Source organism: Azolla caroliniana, unplaced genomic scaffold (assembly GCF_043228905.1).
Source record: "Azolla caroliniana isolate FFs.n. ecotype wild unplaced genomic scaffold, voAzoCaro1.0.p SCAF_7, whole genome shotgun sequence".
In the NCBI taxonomy this organism is placed as follows: Eukaryota; Viridiplantae; Streptophyta; class Polypodiopsida; order Salviniales; family Salviniaceae; genus Azolla; species Azolla caroliniana.
Genome location: NW_028230442.1, coordinates 15,192,719 through 15,199,395, shown reverse-complemented (window position 1 = coordinate 15,199,395; position 6,677 = coordinate 15,192,719).

Here is a 6,677-nt window from a genome sequence, read left to right as displayed (position 1 = left end):
CACTATCAATGCACTTGGGAAGGACCATAACAAACCTCACAAAGTGCTCAAGATTGAGCAATTGCAATTCGCTTGGAAACACAAGAAACTAAACAAATTCATGGATCGCGATTGTAAGCGACCAAATCCTTTTTACGTATTCTGCAAAAAGAAAGGTCATACAAGAGGGCAATGTTGAAAGCTTCAATGGAAAGAGCACGATATCAAAACCAAAGTTGCAAACCATAAAGGTCAGATTCTTGATGTCCTTGAGGTCTACTATACACATCATTTACGTAATTGTAAATTTTCTTTCCCTCACTATGTATTGGGACCCAATGATTTACTATGTGCAAACGGGTATATCAATGGATCTCCCGTACAATTTTTATTTGATTCGGGAAGCTCACACAACTTTGTGAATGATCGTTGGTTTGGATATGGGGAATCCAACCGACCGTAAGTGATCACACCTATAAGGTGCACTTGGCTGATGGAAGAGTACAATACATCAACGAGGTGATTCATTCATTAGGAATTTCTATTGATACATATATAGAGCAAGTAGACTTCCATGTAATGAATCTTTGTACCATTGATATAGTACTGGTTATGCCTACTTTTATAATAAAAACTCTTCTTTATCTATTGGTTGGGTTCACCATTCCATTACCTTTGTATCGAATGATTGTACTCATTTTATTCAATGTGTAAAAAAACAATCTCTTTCGATTGTTTCCTCTCCACCAATATCTGAGTTGTCTTGTTCTTCCTTATTTTATTGTATACTTGATCTGAACATTCACATTTATAATATCAATAATGTTTCGGGTCAATTATCATATTTTGAACAACTTGATGAAATCTTAAATGATTTTCGTGACGTTTTCCAAGTGAACTACCTAGTGTATAGACCATCGTATAGATATTGTAATTAGCGTTGCACCAATAAGTATACCTCCGTATTGCTTAAGATGATTTGAAGAGGATGAATTATCTAAGCAACTCAAGGACTATTTATGAATGAGTTAAATACGTTATAATAAATCTCCATGGGGTGCACCTATTCTCTTCGTAAAACAGAAATGAGGAGTTGAAATTGATCCTTCTCACATCAAGAAAGTCAAACTTTGGTCCACTCTTTGCAATATTTGAGAATTTTGATCATTCATTGGTTTTGTCGGGTTTTTGCGAAAATCTCTTCGCAACTATTCCCAATTGACCACATCGTTTGTTGATCTTCTCAAAGCTCAAACACGTTTTCGTGCCTTTCGACTCCGGATCATTGCGTGAGTCGAGTGGGAATTGCCGGGGTTTTGGACTAGGAGGAGAAAGAATTTGAGACAAATCTAGTTATGAATAGATTTTAAGAAAGAGATATAAAAACCTAGTAAATCCTACAAGTATAATGTATTTTATTAGATTAATCAATATTAAGATAAGAATATGATTTTAGATTGAAAGAGAGAGATATAGAAACCTCGTGAATTCCACGAGTATAGTTTATTTTATGAATCCCACAAATATAATTTATTAATTGGTGTTTTTAGAAATTTATATCCAATTTCCAAAATATTTCATGCTTATTACATTGTGCTCCCCATCCTTATATAGTGATGAGAGAGTCTTAGCAATCCATGTTTTTTCTCTAACTATCAACCCCATGCTTTTTCTATCAATAGATTATATGCGTTCTCTAACATGCTTCTTCTAAAAGTGATCATGCTTTTTCTAACCTGATATGTTTTTATCGACTATATTGTTTATGCACGCTAGATGTAACTTTTTTCTATCATGCGTTTTTCTTCTAACTAAAGCTTTTCCTAGAAAATATACGTGAAGTTACCTTTCTATGTGGGATATCTACTTTTTAACACTTATGATGTGTTAGTATAATGGTAAGCCTTTACATTATAAACATGGAGGTACAATGTTTCAATCTTGCACTATGCATGTAGTATATATTTTGATATTTCTTCACGTAGTGTATGAAATACACTACGACACTCGCCCCCTCCTATGCCGAAGTTGCCGATGATTGTTATTCTCCTTCGTCCATAGTACCCTCAGTCTCTTCCCCTATGTCAATTATTAATTCTAGCCCACTTTCATTGCTTTCTGAACCTTCGTAACTTTTGCCCAATTGCTCGTTTGTATCGGTGTTGTTGAAACTAATATAGGGTTCGTCATCACTTGGCTTCTTGAAAATCTTCACTCGTTTCCCCGCTACAGGTACCCATGTATTACTGTCTCGTCCAACTCACATAATTGGTATGTTCCATTGTCGAATACCTTCCGAACTTTGTATGGTCTGAACCATGATGTTCCACACTACTGTCATAGACTATCACCCAATTCCCTTCTTCAATCTTTAATGGTCGTAGACAGTGTTTTGTGTCGAATCGTCTTTTGTTCCAGAATTGTGCTTCTTGTTGTCGATGTATCGCTTCCGCTACATCTTCTGGTCTTCCCTGTAGTTGTCGTATCCGGATCAGTAGTAGTTCTTCCCAACTCATCTCTTCCTTCCATGGTAGTACTGTCCATGTTGCAATTGCGGTTTCCTTAGACATTATCGACGCTTGTCCGGTCATAAGTTCTGTTGGCATATAACCGGTCACAGAACTATGCGTTGTGCAATCCGCCCATAGTGCATATGGAAGTGCTTTCACGATTGGACTATGTCCTCATTCGATCTTCCCGTTTGCTTCTGGATTGTATGTCGTGGTTAGTGTCAATCGAACTCCATGTTTACCGAAGAATTCCCTAGCTTTTTAGAATCAAGTTCTCCCTGATCCGCAATTACTTGTCCTACACACCCATACCTACAAAACACTTCGTCCAAGAGAAATTGGCATACTGCAGAACATGTTTTTCTCCGTAACCCCCGACCCTCTACTTGGTTCATCAGATCCTCCTGAGCTAGCACCAAGTACTTCTTTTGTCCAATCTCTGTTGTCATGGCCACGATGTCGACCATCCATTTAAAATTGATTGTCGGTGAAAATGTCGGATGTAATTCATCTCGGTGTTGAACTCTGGAGTAGATTTGGCATTTCTTGCAGCTTCCCGTAAACTCCGCTACATCTTTGTACATATTCGTCCACCAATATTTTTGCTTGATCTTCGCAAATGTTGTCCATGTTCCCCGATGTCCAGCCCAATTGGATTCATGAAATTCAGATATTGTTTGTTTCTGTTCCTCCTTTTTGTCGACTACCCATAGTGGTATGCCATCCGGTCTTTTCGGCTCCCTCTACATTAATCCATTGTTTAAGAAGAACTTGCTGACTTGTCGTTTCTTCCGTTGGATCTCAGCTCTATTGTCTTTATGGTATGATGATTCCTTGATTTCTTGTAGCACCTTCCCAATCAATAAGTTTTCTCCTTCTTACTCGTCTTCCTGGAACTCCCGAATTACGTTCACCCGGGATATATGCCTCGAAGTAAAGTAATTTTCGGAAACTTCTTCATTATCTGTTTCAGCTACTTCGTCTTTGAACCATGCTCTTGATAACATATCTGCTATCATGCTGTCTTTTAAAGAGATGTGTCAGATATCTGGATTAAGTGACTTTACATATGTAATCCATCTTAGCATAGCCACATCCGGTACTGTGTAACATCGCATCATCCCTAATAACAAAAGACAATCCGTTTCGATCACTACTTCGGCTCCAATCAAATAATCTTGATCCGATTTTATCGTCGACATGAATCCCCATAACTCTCTTTTAACTTGTGCATATCCGCGTTGCCTTTCGTTGAGAATCGTTGCTCCGAATCGGATCGGATATCACGAACCATTCGAGTCGACTTGGTTGATGACCCATTCGATCCCAGTTTGACTTGTATCAACTGTTACTGTAATCGGTCAGTCATAGTTCGACTTCTTAAGTGCTTCAGCCCTCCTTAGTAATTTCTTGAGCTTCTTCATGGCTTTGGTATGTTCTGGCCTCCATTCGAACTTCTTACTCTTCCGCAGCAAGTGATAGAGTGGGTCCGCAATATGTGCATATTGCGGAATCCATATGTGGTAAAATGCACATGCACCAAGAAATCTATGAACTTCGGATTTTGACTCGCATATCTCTTTCATAGCTTGAATCGCATCGACTTGATTGGTGACAGTCTTCGGTCGTAGGGCCCACATAGATGTTTAACTACCAATATCTCTTCTTGTCTGAATGCCGATTTCTCTCCAGAGAGTGTTAGGTGCACATCTTCTAACTTCCGTAGCACTTTCTCGCAATCGTGAATATGGTCAACTACGAACTTTTGACATCCTCGATCATGCATAGTTCCATCCTTTTCTTCCACCGGACATCCTTTGATTGGGATGTTATCCAGGAACGACATTGTTATCTCTGGAATGCAGTCTCATAGCACCTTGTTCATTGCATTCATCATATGTGGGACCAAGTTCGTAGCTCCTTGTGGTAGTGTACACATCCGAACTAATCCAATTGGTGTTCACATCGTAGTGATGTCCCAGCTATCCATAGCTAATTGGAATTGGTCATATCCGGAGTATAGGTCTCCAATAGAGTATATCGCACGTCCGACAAATGCTTCTGAAAATCCATCCACTATCGGACCAACTCCGGAGTTCCGGATCGTGACTTTATTCACTGATTGTAAATCTTGAATGAACCGGATTGACCCATTCTTTTTCGGAACCGTAAATCATTGATTTGAGTATGGGGCGTTTCATGGCTCTAGAATCCCCATCGCCACCTTTTCCTTGAGCAATTCAATGATTTTCGGAATTTGTGCCCGTGGCACCAGAATTGGCTTCAAGTTCCACGACACATGATCAATCGTGAAGATCACCATCAGCTCCACTATCTTTAGATCAACACACCCTATCTCTTTTGGTGTGAATGCGAATGCTTTTCCATGTTGCACCAACATCTCACGAAATCATTCTTCTTCATTCTTTAAGAGGAACCCGCCTCCACCAATCCAGAGTTTCTTTCGGGTCTCATCGGTAAATGTATGTCCAATATCCATGGACTTCCGAAGTGCCGGATCTTTCGAGACTTCTTTCATCTTTTGTTCACTATTGGTGGGTAACGGTCCCGTAGATGGTTTCACCTTCCTTTCCACGGTCTTATATTTCGTACATACCATTGCTTCTTCTTTGTTGAGCGCATTCGGCTCTATTTCCGCAATGATCTTGTACATTTCGACCGATTCCACCGGAACTACCTAGTCTTTATGGTGATTCTCTTCTTTAATCTCTTCAAGCCTTTGTAGTGTGTTTCGGTAGAACAACTCTTCGATTACTCCAGTGATTTCTTCGTCTTCTTTCATGATTGATGCAAACCGTAACTCATCTTGCACCTTTCGGAATTCTTTCTTCATTACTCCAGTTACGACCGTATATGTAGATGCCCCATCTGTACCGATTCGTACTGGTTTTGCTCCGAGAGTTTTGTTCCTGTGTGGGGTATCAGGGCTTCTCGGACTATCACTTCCTCACTCCGCAACAGTCAGCTTTAAAAATCCATTTTTGTTTGGGACAAGAGCTCTCTCTTGTTCCTTTCGTGATTCGATGGCATAGTTAGGAATTGGATGGTTTTACGTCCGCTTTGGCTCCGAATTAGTGCCAAAGCTGCTTCGCTATCGAGCACCTTTGTCTCCATCCGTGAAGCCGTAATGACGGGTTGCCCGAGGATCGCAAAATGTGAAACCTCATCTTGTACGAAGAAATTTTGGTCAATCTCTACATCTCCGATCTTCACCGTCACATCCGGACAAGCCGCAAATAGGTCCTCCGTTGTGTTAGTGTTTGCCCGGATCTTCCATCCAGGATTGGTGTTAATCGGCCACTTCCCTTTCCGGTAGAACTCCTTGGACATCAAATTGATCTCAGACCCACGATCAATCAATGCGACTACGGGCATTTTGATGTTTCCAATTCGGACTGGAGTCTCCATAGTTGCTCGTGCCTAGTGTGACTTTGTGTAGTGAGAGTTCGGAATTTTGTCCTCCGTTTCCGTATCGTTCATTAGAATCATATTTGCATTTACCTTTAAAGTATTAGAATCTTCCGTAGCTTGCCTCTTTCTTTTCACAAGATCCACAAGGAGAAAATTCCACCCAACTGTAAAGAATTCTCTCTTCAAACACCTTCTTGAGGTCCATCTGTTGTTCGCTATCCGAGGCGAGTTTGAATGCCAGAATCATTTTTCCTTCTCCTTTTCCTTCGGAATTCGAGCTGTTCGGTGTCTTCGATGGTCCACCTCCATCATCCATGCGCCATCTTCTTTCATCTACATACACATCATGTAATTGGCATAAGCTGTATACGCTATTCTTATCTACGGGGCTCTCCCATCTTGTAGCACTTCTAGCGAGAAAGATGCCTTAACTTTAGATTTCTCACCCACACGTATTCCTGCAGTTGTCGCATATTTGATTTTTACCTCTATCTCCTCCTCTAGGACCTTCTTCATGCCGCCTTTTCGGAAGTTCGGTTAGAGTGGCTTCCGAGTATCCATCGAATGGATCCGATTTCCTTCATAGTAGATAAGATCCCGCCGTAGAGCCTCCTTGAGCTCATCGCATTCCTTCTAATCATGTTCGGCACTATCGCACCATATGCACGTCGGTCCGTATACCTAGAACATTTGGGACGCTCCCGGGACGGTCTTCCAATTTCTTCACCATGGCAATCTTGAGATTCTCCATCTCTT